This window comes from Octodon degus, unplaced genomic scaffold (genome assembly GCF_000260255.1).
Source record: "Octodon degus isolate 3935 unplaced genomic scaffold, OctDeg1.0 scaffold00001, whole genome shotgun sequence".
NCBI lineage: Eukaryota > Metazoa > Chordata > Mammalia > Rodentia > Octodontidae > Octodon > Octodon degus.
In genome coordinates this window covers 5122900-5138261 of record NW_004524577.1, presented here as the reverse complement: position 1 = coordinate 5138261, position 15362 = coordinate 5122900, and the positions used below count along the sequence as shown (strand labels likewise).

General features: G+C 44.0%; 1 pseudogene; it reads left to right on the top strand.

The window, feature by feature from the left end:
* Window positions 1-469: 469 nt before the first annotated feature.
* Window positions 470-1228, top strand: LOC101589051 (annotated as a pseudogene).
* The last annotated feature ends 14134 nt before the right edge of the window (window positions 1229-15362 follow it).

The window sequence follows — 15362 nt, the reverse complement described above, 5'->3', positions numbered from 1 at the left end:
CTTGGGAGGCTGCAAACAGGTGGATGACTATGATTCTGACCTAGTAATGAGACCCTGAACATCCTGTAAACCCTTCCCTAAAATACAGGGAAAAAATTAATAAAGTTATTATAAGAAAAGACACAGTGCCGTAACTCCTCCCCAAATCCTCCCCCTTGCTTCAAATAGGGTCATCCCACCATGCTTGCCACTTTTTTTAAAAAAAATGTATTTGGCTCAGGATCTCACTACACAGCTCAGACTCAGTGATCCTCTTGTTTTCATCCTCACCGGTGTTGGGGTTACAGGCGTGTGCCACCATGCCTGGTCTCAGTGGCCTGATCAGTATGCCCAGGGACAGGGCTGACGTGGCCTGTGGTACTTGGGATCGAACCCGCTGCTGAGCTATCTTGTCTTGCCACTTTTTGAAGCAGTTTTGGAAGTCTTTTTTAAAGAATGTCTCCGGTTCTTTTTTTGTGGTGCCCGGGAGATGATCAGTAGCTTCGACAGGAAGCTGACCATCTCCTTGCCAGCCGTTGGCAGCCAGGAACTCATCGAGGTCTATGATGAATGCAAGCTTTGCATGTTCTATGAGAAGTTCATGGCCACAGAAGTGGCCACTGATGCCCTGGGTGAAGAGTGGAAGGGTTACGTGGTCTGAATCAGCAGTGGGAATGACAAGCAGAGCTTCCCCATGAAGCAGGGTGTCCTCACCCATGGCCGTGTGTGCCTGCTGCTGAGTAAGGGGCACTCCTGCTACCAACTGAGGAGAGCTGGAGAGAGAGCGTAAATCTGTCTGAGGCTGCGTTGTGGATGCCAACCTCAGCATTCTCAATTTGGTTATTGTAAAGAAAGGAGAGAAGGACATTCCTACATTGACTAATACTACCGTGCCTCGGCAACTAGGGCCCAAAAGAGCCAGCAGAATTCGTAAACTTTTCAATCTGTCTAAGGAAGATGATGTCGGCCAGTATGTTGTCAGGAAGCCCTTGAACAAGCAGGGTAAAAACCCAGGACTAAAGCCCCCAAGATCCAGCAACTTGTGACTCCGTATGTCTGCCGTATTGCACTGAAGAAGCAGCGCACTAAGAAAAAGAAGGAAGAGGCTGCAGAGTATGCTAAACTTCTGGCCAAGAGAATGAAGGAAGCCAAAGAAAAACACCAGGAATAGATTGCCAAGAGACACAGTCTGTCTTCTCTGAGAGCTTCTACTTCCAAGTCTGAGTCCAGTCAAAAGCAAAATGCTTAAGTAACAAATAAATCAGATCTGACCTCTGAAAAACCAGACAAACAAACAAAAGAACAACGTCTCTGGTTGTGCTGAGATAGCTGTTTTGCTATCCTGAATTAACTTTAAGATGTTGATTTTTCATGGTAATCTTGACTTGGAGGAAGAGTCAGAAGTCATAGAGCACCAGACCCAGTAAACAAGGTGGGTGAGGACACACTGTTATACGCATACCTTGAAACACACTCAGGTAAGAGGACTCCCAGAACTGCTTCAGAAAGTGGCAAAATGATGAAAAAAGTGTGTTTCAACATGGAGAGTGTTTGAGGGGAATCAATGACAATGTGCACTGTACTATAATAATTTTTTAAATTCAATATACAGTGTAGTTTTGATCAGTCCTTGCATATGGCATCTCTTTCAGTCTTTAGTCCAGGGATGGAAACACTTCCAAGCTTTCAATGACACAAAAAACTCTGTGCCACACGTGTGCCACATGCTACCATTGCTTTGGCCTTTCTTACCAAGGAAGAGTTACGGTAATTACTACCATTGCCAAGTGAAGCACAGGGAGGGAAGGAGTGGCAGAGCTAGTGTGAATCCAGGACAGCCAGCCAGGAAGGACCAGAATAGCTCTGGCTACCAGAGAGCCTATGGGGACGAAGAAGACCCTTGTCCCACTGGGGCACAGAGATTGCAAACAAATAGAGGATACGCACAGATGGTGAGAGCCATGAAGAAAATAGGATGAAGGTAGTGACAGGAGGGGCTGGCTGCTCCTGGTGAGGTGGTCAGAGCCAGATTGCCTCTAAAAATAGAATTTGAGTTGAGATTCAGAAAGTCAGGAGGTGCCAACTAGAAGATGATTCATGAGAGAAACATTCCACACAGCAGGAGCCCAGGTCTTGGGGTGGAAATGAACTTGGAAAGGTCAAGAAACATAAAGGCACTGGACTCTTGGGACCAAGCCACGCTGGGTTTAAGTTACAAAATAAGCAAGAACACAATGACTGGATTGAGGATACCAGGATTAGAAGTTGGACATTTGGGGGTTTAGAGGAAATACACACTGAATAAAATGCAAAGGAAATAGAAGGATCTACATTTTCTGTTTCAAGATCTTGCTGTAAGATGGGTAAAGAATAGCTACAAGTCCTGCTTGGCAGATACGGAGCTCTTGAGGAACATGAGTGCTATGCTCGGCAGAGACACCGGGAAGAAGCCGAGAGACCATCTTCAGAGTAAGTACACCGCTCGTGGTTCCTTCTCTTCCGGGATTCATGGGTGCCACGGGATCCTCCGGGACTTCTGGCTGCCCTGTTTGACCTTCAACCACAGACAGGACACCTCTAAGAGTCAGGAAGCACGTTCTGCTGGGCAGATTCTTGTCCTCCCTGCAGCCACCTTTTCCCCGTCCAACCTTGCTTGGTGTGGTGCTTTTCTTACAGTTAGTGAGCCAACAGGTCTCTTCAGAGCTGGATTTGTCAGACTTCCAAGTAACCAAACAACTAGGCAAACACCACAACTTTGTATGTACTGGCCGCCAAGGCATCTGTAATCAAGAGGTATTTTTCCTTCCCCTCAGGTTGGCTGCGGAGATATTAATTGCTAACTCTGATATCTGTTTATTCTTTCCATTCTGCTCTGGATGATGAGAACTGACTCATCATGTTGGCTGCCAAGAACAATGATGGTACAACCAAATTTCTTGCCTCTAAAGAAAGGCATTGGGTTGAACAGGTGTCAAAATCAAATTAAAATACATTGACTCTAATCTCCAAGCAAAAGGCTCTTACTGGGGATAAACAAAAATCAGAATTGCATGTGCATGCACACCGCGTGCACACACACACACACACACACACACACACACCCCAGAGAAAGACAGACCAGAGAGACGTCTGTTATGTGCAGAGAACAAATATGGCTGAGGCTTCCTAGTGAAAGAGAAAAGTTACATAAGTAGATGACATAAGTTGTTTTGAAAGGAAGCTCATTGAACCTTGAGGAGTTACATAAGCATTGGCACTCCCTGATTGGGGGTTGTGGTGGTTAGGTTAGCAGGTACAACTTGTCTTCAAGCCCTAGCAGGTTGTTTCCTTAGACTGAACTCACAAGACAGCTGCCAGGGCACACAGTTGTGCCCTGGTCCATGTCTCTCCTAGAACTCTATTTTAGTTGTGTGTGACAAGAGTGGGTTCGTTTCAGCAGTCAGCCTTCACATAGGAATCAGTGCACCCCACCAGAGGTACCCTGACTTCACCCAAGATCATCCCAAATATACCAGACATTCCACCTCAGGTGTGGCTTCCTTAGCTTTCTGTTTTTTCTTATTTTTGAATTGTAGCCCCTCTGTCCAGAGCTAGATTTGGCTGCGTTCAGAATTTTATTGTATGCCCGTTAATCTGCACACAGATTTTGGTTCCTTAAGCATTGCTTAAAACTATGGGGAGCCTGGCCAAGACCCCCAACTGCCTGCAGGAGTGATACGGCAAAAGGGTGAAGTAAGAAACAGACATAAATTTAGCAATGTATTTAAGCATTTTCCCCACCTCAGCCTCTGCCAGGGCTGGGAATACAGGTGTGACCCCCACACAGCCCAGCTGAGGGAAGCAGGAGAGAAAAGGCTGTATGGATGTGTCGCCCCAGCCTTCAAAATTCCTGGAGAGGCGGGCCAAGGAAGCACCTGTGTCTCAACGTGTGGCATTCATCGCGCTACCCCTGCAGAGGCCCCCACCCCCAAAAGGACTTTTGCCCTTATGTTGGCTCTGTCTCCGTCTATTTCAATCAGCCCAATCCACTGCAACCTTTTCTAAACAAACACCAAAGTGTAACTTATGGCTAGGTGACAAACAAAATCAAGACACACTTCTCACGCTGGGAGTTAGATGGTACCCTTTCATCACGAAATCTAAAATTCCTGGGCTAAATGGTCCTTTATTATTGCAGACATTTTATTTTAATTTTTGAAGAAGTTCAGGGGCTGGGGAGACAGCTCAGTGGTCTAAGGGCCTGCCTGGCAAGTGCAAGGACCTAGTTCTGATCCTCAGTGCCAGCCACCGAACTCGGTGTGGTGGCTCACATCTGTAATCCCAGCGCTGGGGAGGCTGAGACAGGAGGCCCACTGCGAGTCTGAGCTGCATAGTGAGACCCTGCACCAAATAAATAAATAAGATCAGGGATGAACTGATTTTGATTATCAGTATCATTTTTATCTACCATCAGGAAACAGCAAGGCCCAAGAGAATTTCCTTTAACAACCTGCCTATTGGTGCTTAGACCTACAGGGTTCAGAATGCTTTATATTTAAAAGGTTTGGCTGACGAGTGTCTTCAAAATTCTCACCCTTCCCTGAGTCTTCCCCAGGAGCCAGCAGCACAGAGGGTGGCATTTCTTTTTCCTTATGTTTTTCTCCCTTCTCCTGTTCTAAAACAGAAACTCCTGGGGCACTAGTAACTTAGTGGGCCTGAAACAGATTTTATCAAGGTGCAGGCTGAGAAGGTCTCAGGAGAAACCATTTCTCCTCTGTCCAGGCTCTCTTCAGATTTTCTCCCTCCTTGTCCCGACTTTGAATGACCAAGGCTCGCACCGGCAGAAATCTCAGATTCTGTTTAACAATTTCGGCAACGTTTCTGTCAGATTGCAGGTGATGTTCCCTGCGCCCGCCTGCCTCAACATCATACACAGCAACTGTGCCTGTCTTTGTTCTTTGACTGCCCGATTCCACCCCCTTTCCCCAGCGAGCTGAAAACTTTCTGCAGGGCTGCACGCTTAACATTTCACATTCAAACACAGACACCACCTCCCAGTGAAATCCCCGGATGTGTCTGGAGGCGTCCTCTCACTGTCTGGAATCCTTTCTCCCACTCAGGTGGAACTTCACTTTCCACAGACCTAATCAGATGGTTGCTGTTTGGGTGCCAAATATCAAGGATTTGGCCATGAACCCCAACTGGCTGCCTGAAGGGTACATCAGGAAGATGAAATAAGAAATTGAGACAAATGGAATAGCGTGTGATGGGGGTCTGAAGGGCAGTGTGTAGGATGGGCAGAGACAAAGACTGAGCTAGCCACTATTTATTGCAGGTACACAGTAATCAGAGGGACTATGGTGTGACTCAGAGGGTGGCCCTCACCTTATGCTAATGAGGATCTTTCTGTTGACGAGGACAGTAAGGAGAGACAGCAGATGAAGAAGGATTTTGTGCCTTCCCAAGATGAGGCCCTTGTTTTACTACTGCTGGTGGCTTGAGGAACCAGGATGCCTTCAGGTGAAGCAGTCTGGCCCTGGGGTATTGCAGCATCAGAGGACCGGTGAGGCCTTTACTGTGACCAAAAGCTCCTGGAATTATGTCCTGCAAACCACAGCTGGCACCCACAGCAAGGCACTAGGCTTCAACCAAGCCCTCACCACAATTTAACTATGAAATGACTTTCCCAATGATTACCTAGAATTGCCCCCACCATAAGATGTCTTTGGGTCATTCAGTTTCACGTGGCCATGGCTGGATGCCCATGACCGGCGATAATCTTGGCTGGCGAAGGAATCCACACGCGGCGACAGCTGCCCCTCTGGGCATGGTGGCAGACTTCAAAGTGAAGCAGAAAATGCGTGCTGGGATTATGGTAAAACGGGTGAAATAAAATCTTGTGTGAAACCTGATCAGTGGTGTATAGTATAAAACAATTCTATAAAATAATTTCAATCAAATAAACTGCAATCTGAGGTCAAGGCAAGAAAGGATGATCTTTTGGGTGATGTGGCAGCAAGGGTGGCCCTCCCAGTGTCAGGGGGAGCGGCTCTGACTCGCAGGGTCTGAAATTTAATGCTCTCAGAAAGAAGCTGTATGAAAGCCTGTGACTTCTAATGAACGCAAGGAGGAGTGAGGATTCCTGAATACACTGGGAACTTGGGAAATTATGCCACATCTGTAAACACGGAGAAGAAACTCCCTTGCAACTCCAGTCCAGGGCACCAAAGCAGATGTCTACTTAGGTCATCGATGTAGCATGGAGATTTTTAAAATATCAGGACCCTGAAAGTGCATGAGACTTACCTGGTGAGGCTGAGTTTTAACTTCTCACACGGGGTAGAAACTCAAACTGCGAAATTGCTAGGAAAGCTCTCCACATGTCGGGAGGTCTCTTAGCTGAGGGAATCTGCAAGGCAGGAGGGAAGGATCTTCTCAAACCTAATTATGTATACATCTAGTAGATGGCAACCCTGCTGGATGAAAGCTCACAGGCGAAAGCTACAAAAATAAATTATGTTTAAAATCATGCAAAGACTGAATGAATATGCTTCCAAAGAGACACTTGCCGTGAGGACCTCTAAGGGCCATAACCCGGCAAGGAGCAAGTTGAATGTGGACAGGAGGAGGAGGTCGCCAAGTGCAAGAGAGAGCAAAGACAGAGCAATCAGGGAGAGAAAAAGAGCAAGGTAAACACGGTTCCTTTTCGGCCAGACATTTGCAAGTCAGCGGGCGGCCACTGGTCTACCCAGGAATCCTCATAGCCAGGCAGGGGAGGTCCACGGTGGAAGCAAAAAGGAGTCATTTCCCCTTGGTTTCCTTTCCCACCTTAGATGGCTGGCTGCCCTCTTGTCTTGAGAGCTAGATCCCGGTTGCCCTGGTTACAAATCTGTTTACTCACAGCATCAAAGGTTAAGTGTATTTGCGCCAGAGCACATGTACAGAAGAGGAATACCAGCTTTTCCTAATCAAGAGCCTTTCCAAGCGTGGTCAGACCCACGCCCTTACCCTGCCAAATGGGCCTAAGTCCGTTGCTGTGTTGCTGCAGGAAGAGGTGTGGGAAGGCAAAGCCCTTTTTTCTCCCTGCCAATCTGCTGACCTCAGCATCCCCTTCTTCGTAACAGGCAGGAGCTGGAGATGGCAATGGTAGAAAATCACACGATGTCAGCGCTCACCTCTGCGTTTGGATGTGAACCTCTTGGCAAATTACAGCCTGTCATTCTCCAATGAATGAGTCAAGACAGAAATGTCAATCTGAGCAGGGGCTTCCCCCCGCCTCTTGTTTTGTACCACAATTTACAGAAGTGACACAAATACCATAAAGCATATGCCTAATGTGAGTTCTAAATTCAACAGTGAAACAGGAAGATGTAGAATAGGAATTGTGAAAGCATTTGGGGGGGGCTTATTAAGCAATAAATATGAGGAATGTGAGAGGAATTGCAAGCACAGGAGACTTCAGCTTTCTTTGTAGGCAAGATATCAGGAGGACAAGGACCTGACTACACACACAGGAGAATTTAGCAAAAGCGCGTCCTCAGAAACCAAGAACAAGGTGGTTTTAGGAAGCACAGCCGAAGGCAATCGTGCATTAGGGCTGCTGAAGACACTCGTGGGATCTTGACAGCAGCACCAGAACTCAAACAGGAGCAGAAACTCTTTGGTGGTGGCATGTCTGCAGAAAGGACTGTGGTACAATAGCTTCCTCGGGGTCCCTTTTGAGCCTTGTGATATTAAGACTTGAGGGAAAGCAATTTCTGTGCTTCAGGCTCCCCAAAGTGAAGAAACTAGCGTATATTAACAGCTCCTGGCAAGCAATGTATAAGACGGAAACGATGTTTGTTTTCTGAGCATGTTTCTCTCCCTGTGATGTGCCCCAAGCGTGTGGAGAAAAAATATAAATACCAAAAGAGAACACAGCAAGCGAGCAGCTTGTTCAGGTCCTCGACCTTTCCTTGTTCAGTTTAGTAGGTGGCGATGCAGGGCAGAGGTCACGGGGAGCCTTAAGGACACAACTCATCTTCATCACTGCCTTCTCTGCAGGAGAGCTCGAGGTTAGGTCAAGTCTGCAGATGAGAATTTTTCCAGGGATTTGGGGTGAGCTCTATCAGGCACCCAGATAAAGGGCAGAGGAGATTTCAAACCATTTTGACGTTGATTTCCCTCTCTTTTATTCCCCTCTGGCCAGGGATTCTACAGTTTCCCAACATCCTATCTTAGGTTTTCTTTTATGTACTTTGACAGTTCAGAAATAATTTGAGCAGAAATCTTTCATCTTTCTTCTATTTGATGTGAGCATTGTGCAAGGCTTAGATAAATAATAAAAATAATAGCTCACATTGACTGAACACTTACTGGCCACCAGGGATTAGCATATTTGATCCCGTGACAATCTCTGAGGTAAATACTACCACGTTCCTGGGTCTGCCATTAAAAGTCAGACTCATGTTTAGTGAGTGGTGGAGCCGAGGTTGAGATCCTGACTCGCTGACCCAGGAACGAAATGGGAGGCAGAGCCAGTCCTTCTGAAGTGCTACTTCAGGGCCGGCCAAATAGCTCAGCGGATCAAAATGCCTGCAAGCAGGCACAGCACTGGAGGTTCAATCCCTGGGCCTGCTGTTCCAGCCCCGCCCCTGGGGTGCACTGAGACAGTGTGATTGAGACTGGGCATGGTGGCATATGCCTGTAATCCCAGCTCTTGGGAGGCTGTAAACAGGTGGATCAGTATGAGTCTGATCTAGTAGTGAGACCCTGAGCACCCTGTAGACCCTTCCCTAACATACAAAATAAATAAATAAATAAATAAATAAATAAAATTTTTAAAAAAATAAAGTGCTACTTCATCTCTGGCACACTTGCTTCCAAGGCAGCTCTTTGTCACTAGGCTTAACAAAAACAGTGATGAAAAGATGATTAAATCATTCCAGGAAGCCTGTAAGAAGAAATCCAAATGAAGTTATAGGAATGCAGTTCCAGGGTCACTTGGCCCCTGGTCTACTCAATGACACTGCCTGTTAGAAAGGAGATATGAATTACCTGGAAACCAGGATGATATTTAAAAGAAATTAATGCACTTCACTTTTCTATAGAGTAGTTTTTATATGTCTAGAAAATTGGAACAGATACCACTGCTTGCGGGGAAGCCCCACCATTTTCACCATTGTTACATCTTACACTAGTGTTACATATTTGTTACAATCACTATACGTTGCACTAACATCCTGTTTCTTCACGTTGCACAATTCTGTTGCCTTGACAAACGTTAGATGACTTGTCAACACCCTCGTGGAATCATAAAGGATAGTTTCTCCTCTCTAAAACTCCCTGAGGCTCCCCAAACTTACCCCAAACTTATCACTCCTTCCCCAAAGCTCTTGGCAACCAATCTTTTTTACTGCATCTGTGGGTTTGTCTTCTCCAAGATGTCATATAGTTAGAATGATATTGTGTAGGCTTTTCAGACCGGAATCTTCCACAGAGCAAAATATATTTAAAATTTTTCCTGACTTATTATGGGCCTGGTAGATCATTCCTTTTTCTCCATTGGATGATAGTCAATTTATTACCTAGATCTCAGATTATTCATTTAACCGTTGAAGACACTTTTGGATGCCTCTGGAGACTTTGGTTATTATCAATAAAGCTGCTACAAACATTTACGGGCAGACTTTCTTGCATATACTAATTTTCATCTATTTTGGGTAAATGCTTAAGATTATGAGTTCTACATCATGTAGTAAAGGCGTGTTTATCATCACAAAAACCGATCCGCAGTCCCCTATAAAGGCTCCACAAGTCCTCATTCCCACCAACAAAGAACAATTGTTTCTGTTCTGCCTTCCTGCTAGGAGGTGTCAGGGGTTGTGTGGTTTTTTTTTTTTTTAATATTTTATTCTTTTTGGCGATTGTAATAGGTATGTAGCAAAATCTTAGTACTGTGTAACTGCAGTTCTTGAAGACAACGTGTCGAGCATCTTTCCACATGCTCATTTCTTTATCTGGAGACATGTCTATCAGATCTTCTGCTCACTTTTAATTAGCTTAATTTTTTATTGTTGTGCTTTTAAGGCCTCTTCAACTCTTCTGCAGAAAAGTTGTCTATGAGATGTATGTTTTGCAGATATCTTTGTCTAGCCTGTGGTTCATCTCCTCATTTTCTTAAGAGTCTCTTCCTTAGAACAAAGTTTTTAACTTTAATAAACATAGTTTATCGCATTTTAAATAAAGTTTGCTTTTTTTTTTTTTTTTTTTTTTTTAGGAAGGATCTACAGGGTGTTCAGGGTCTCACTACTAGATCAGTCTCATAGAGATCCGCCCATTTACAGCCTCCCAAGAGCTAAGATTACAAGCGTGCGCCACCATACCCAGTCTCAATCAACATCTCAGCACGCCTCGGGGGAGGGGAGCTGGTTCGGCAGGCCTGGGGATCAAACCCCTGGCCCCTGTGCCTGCTTGCAGGAGCTTTAATCTGCTGAGCTATTTGGCCAGCCCTTAAAGTTTGCTTTTGATATTGTCTCTAAAAATGCATCACAAAGCTTGAGGTGACCTAACATTCCTTCTGTGTTATCCTGTAGTTATACTGTAATTCTGCAGTTTACATTTAAGGTCTATGTTGAGTTCACTTAGGAGAAAGATTTTTCTTGCTCTTCCTCCTCCTTCTGCTTTTCCTTCCTGTCCTCTCTTCATTCTTCTTTTTGTTTTCTTCTCCTTCTCTTTATTTCTCTACCTTTTTTTGTCATACAAATGTCCAAATGTTTCAGCACCATTTTGCTGAAAAAACTATTTTTTCTCTACTGAACTGTCATTATACCCTTGTCAAAGCTTTGTTGCCTATGTTTGTTTGAGTTTCTTGTTCTCTATTTGTTCCATTAGGAACCTATCTATCCTTTCATCAGTAGCCTTTTGCTGTGGTCATTGTAGTTTTACAGTGAACCTTAAAATCGGATGAGGGGCTGGGGAGATGACTCAGTAGAATACGTGTTTCCCTGGCAAGCACAAGGGCCTGAGTTCAATCCCCGGTTCTGCAAAAAAAAAAAAAAAAAAGATGATATCAATCCTCTGACCTATTCCTTTTCAGAATTGTGTGATGGAAATTCTTTTGCTTTTCAATTCCATCTTCAGAATCTTTTTATCACTATTTACAAAATATTTAGTGAGATTTTTATTATGATCATGTTAAATCTACAGGTCTGTTCATGAAAATTTGATATTTTAACAACATTTAATCTTCCTATTTATAAATATGGAATACTTCTCCATTTATTCAGTCTTCTTTGATGTAGTTAGCTAAATTTTTGTGATTTTTTTTCTCATATAGACCCTGTATATTTTTTATTTGATTTATGCCTACATGTTTATTTATTTTTGTTCTGATGCAAATGATATTTTGTTCTTAATTTCAAGATCTAATTGTATGCTGCTGACAGACAGTGACTGGCTTTGTATCTTAATCTTTTGTCCTGTGAACTTGTTTTAATTTTTTATTAGCTATAAATCTTTGAATTCTTTGGAATTTTCTACATAGGCATTGTGAAATTTGCAAACATAGTTCAATTCTCCCTCCCCATTTATTTTTTTCATTTTTATTCCATCTAAAGCTCTTCTTTGTTTAGTCTTTGAATCTTTGGGGCCCATTTGATCACAATATGTTACAAGCTTTGTGGGTTTTTACACCATGATACCATATGTTTGTCTGGCACTATTCTAAAGCTAGTTTACAAATGAGGAGGACACAGAAAGAGCCCAGTGCCCACAGGACACACGAAGCCACTGCGCAGAAATGGGAGAGGGAGGAAAAATATTCAGTTCCACGGGGACCACCCCTCATCAGTCCCACTTGCTTCTGACTCGTCGCGTTTTCATCCTGCTCTTCCTTGCGGTCAAAGCCGCTCACCACTAGCTTTGCTCTTCCTCCATGCGGCCTTTTCTTTGTCCCGGCCTTTCTCTCTTTCTCACTGAGCTTGATCGTCACTTTGACAGAGTCTGCCTCAGACTCAGACTCCTCTTCATGGTCTTGTTCCTCTTCCTCATTGCTTTCCTCCTCACTCTCTTCCTCTTTGGCAGTTTTCTGCCGCATACTCTTAAGCACCGACTGTAAGACGATGGAGTCTTTGTGCATCTGGGCTCCCTCCAAGTGGAACGTTTGAGCACTCATGACCCAGAAGCTTGACATCTTTCTCCAGGTTGCCCAGGCTCCAGACTTGTGATTACGAATTCTTTCCTTTATTTTTTTGAAATCCGCCGGCGTCCTAACTAATTCATAGTATTCTGGTAACTCTTCCCTGGAAGGCAACTGAATGAAGACCTCACTGCCGCCCCCAATTGTTGTTGTAGTTGATCATAGTATCAGTGGTAGAGTTCATCTGTCTTGTCACTTGGGAGGGTTTGGTGACAGCTTCTCAGCTGGAGGGCAGCCTCACCTCTCCTTAGATTTTTTGTATCTTCCTTCACAGGATCTTTTTCCATAGTTCTTCATTTTTTTTTTCTTTTCTTAGGCCATACTTCTTCTTCCCTTTCTTCCAAATTACTGACTTCAGTGACCCCAAACTTGGCCTCTAACATAGTTCACGAGCAACAACAGGCCTCTTGGCTCAGAATAAGAAAGGTTGAACTTTATTTGTATGTCACGTAATTTTAGTATGTAGTAACACAATCCTAGACTCAAAAAAAATTTTCAAAATTTCTTCAGTGGGGAGATCAGTAAAAATACAATGTGACTTAGTAGCCCAGGTCCGGATCTACCACGTTTGAACTCATCCAGATGTGCCTGGCTTGGGTCTGGCTGCTGTGCTCAGCTTCTTCCTGCTGTAGCCCATAGAAACGAACCCACTGTGCCCCTCTGGCAAGATGTTCAGCTCCTGGATTAGCTGGGTGGGTCTGGCCCCTAGCCTCTCTGGAGGGAGTTCTGCCGCAGGGCTCCACACCAGGCCTGTCTGATGGAGGAGGTTCCGGCAAGCATGCTGACAGTCCCCACACACGCCAGGCCTGGGCTCTGGCTGGAAAGAGGTCTGGGGAACAGCAAACAGGCAGAAGTCCTCCCCATTTAATAGATGTGTTATTTCTTTTTCCTCCATACCAAGTTCTGGTATGGAGCTGAACAAAAGTAGAAAAAGTAACCTTATTGTCTTATTCCTTTCTGAGCTTCTCTCTACTAGGGATGTGAGGGTCTTTTGTAGACTCACTTTTAATCAAATTGAGGAATTTCAGAAGTTTTTCTCTTATCCCAGTTTTCTGAAAAAAAAATTTAATGAATGATTATTGGGTTGAGTCCAATATTTTGATACAATTGATGCAATCTTGTAACTTTACTGATATTAACTCATATTAATTGATTTTGACACCAGCCCACCCTGTGAGCCTAAAATAAATCCTACTTGGAGTTGAATTCTGGAATTTGAAGTGGTGGAGTAAAGGCCAAAAGGAATACGCAGCATGCATGAGACCTAGAATCAAGAAACCTGAAAAGTGGCAACTTAGCCAAAAGGAAAAGAAGTAGAGCTCCGGGAATCAGTAAATAGCCAACAGGAAATGTAGACGCCACAGAGAGAAGGCAGAGATAATGCAGAGAATTTGTTTTCACCAACACAAGATAAACCCAGCGAGGATCAGCAGCAGGACGTAGGAGCTGCAGGCTGGCAATGCCAGTCCCACAGAAAGCCCACTATTGTTGTAAGTTGCAAACATATTGTGGTGCTCTGCTCCAAAAGTGACTCTCTCTACACAGCATGTGACAGGTGGAAAAGAAATTCTTCACAGTGCTGGCCATACTTGGAAGTAATATATTCAGAAACCATTTTGAGAAAGAATTGATTATCTAAGATTGAGATACTCCAGGAATCATACCTCACAGAGCAAGTATACCTCGTGGTCTCCGGTACAACACTACCACAGTGACTGGGTGCAAGATGGCCACAGGAGACAATATGGGGGAAGGGTGGGTGAGTCACAGATCTCCTGAGATATATAAGTGGCAGAAAGCTCAGATAGTGTTCCCATCCTCTGGGGAGAGAAGCCAGGCCTATCTATCATGTGTGTTTTTCCTAAAGGGATGGATCTGAAAATTGTCATTAAGTTCAGCTGACTGCTTGGCTCCTGTTCCTCCCCATTTCTGCTGTAGAGCCCAGTGGTTTGTTTGCTTTTTCCATCAGCTTGTGTGATCAGGGATAAGTATAGGATTGGGCTATTGCCACGTTCTGGGGCATATGGACAAAGGGGCCTCTGGAGCAAGGCTGGACCTCCAGAGCCCACAGAATGCAAAGCTAGTTTGATATAGCAGTGACTTGGGTACACTGAAGACACAAATGCTACAAGCCACTGGAATAAATACAAACTAAGGGAAACACTCACCATTGCCTGACCACACCCAGCTGGAAAGGCCAGGCAAGGCTCTCTTCACATATGGAGAGCCGGGCAAATAGCAGTAAATAACGCTTCGTTGTGACTCACTGTCCCCTGTGCATATCTGGTGGACTCTAATGTCACAGATCCTGCAAGGAAACCCCTCACCTGAACGTGTAGAGAAGCTGTCTGAACTAATTTCTGTTATTTTAATATTTTTTGTTTGTTTCCTATCTGTGGCTATTTATTATTATTTACTAATTTCTCTGCTCTTAGTTTTCTTTTTCCTGTTTGTCTGTTACATTCCCCTACCCATATATTTATATTTTTGATACCAGGAATCGAGCTAGGACCTTGTGCTTGCCACATAAGCATTTGTGCTACTGAGCTGTGTCACCAGCACTCCCTACCCATATTAACCTTGCTTTACTTTTTAATTAAAATTTTAATCTCACTTCTTCTCCTCACCTTTCTTTTCTTTAATATACATCTTACGTTTTCTCTTCCCTTCACTCCTCCATTTTATTATAGTGGCCACTTATTTTTATTAATTTTTAGCAATTTAGCTGATACTAACCCATAAGTGCTGATTTTTTTCTATTGTTAATGGAGATATAGTTGTTGCTTTTAGTAGATATTTATTGTATGTCGATGTTTGTTTTGTCTTTGTGCTCTACACTATTATTGCAAATCTCTTTTCTATAGTTAAATATGGTGCAGCCGTAGCTACTATTATTTCTTGTGGTATGTCAGTATCCGGTTTATCTCTGATTGTATTATTGTCATTATTTCTGATTTCTCTTGGTAATGGTGGAATAGTGAGTTTTTACCGTGCGTCAACATCTCGTCTGTCTTTGTGTTACCAATATTAGTGCGGTCCATTCTCTCCTCTCCTTGTGGTGCTGGGGCCAAACCTCAGAAAAAGCTTGGACATTAATAAGATGCTCTAATATTATGCTGAGTCTACCAAAGTGAGGCAAAATGTAACCAAACCCAAAGCCACATCACAGGAAGACAAAATCTAACTGAAGTTATTTCCAGAGTATGGACAAACCCCGACTAATCTT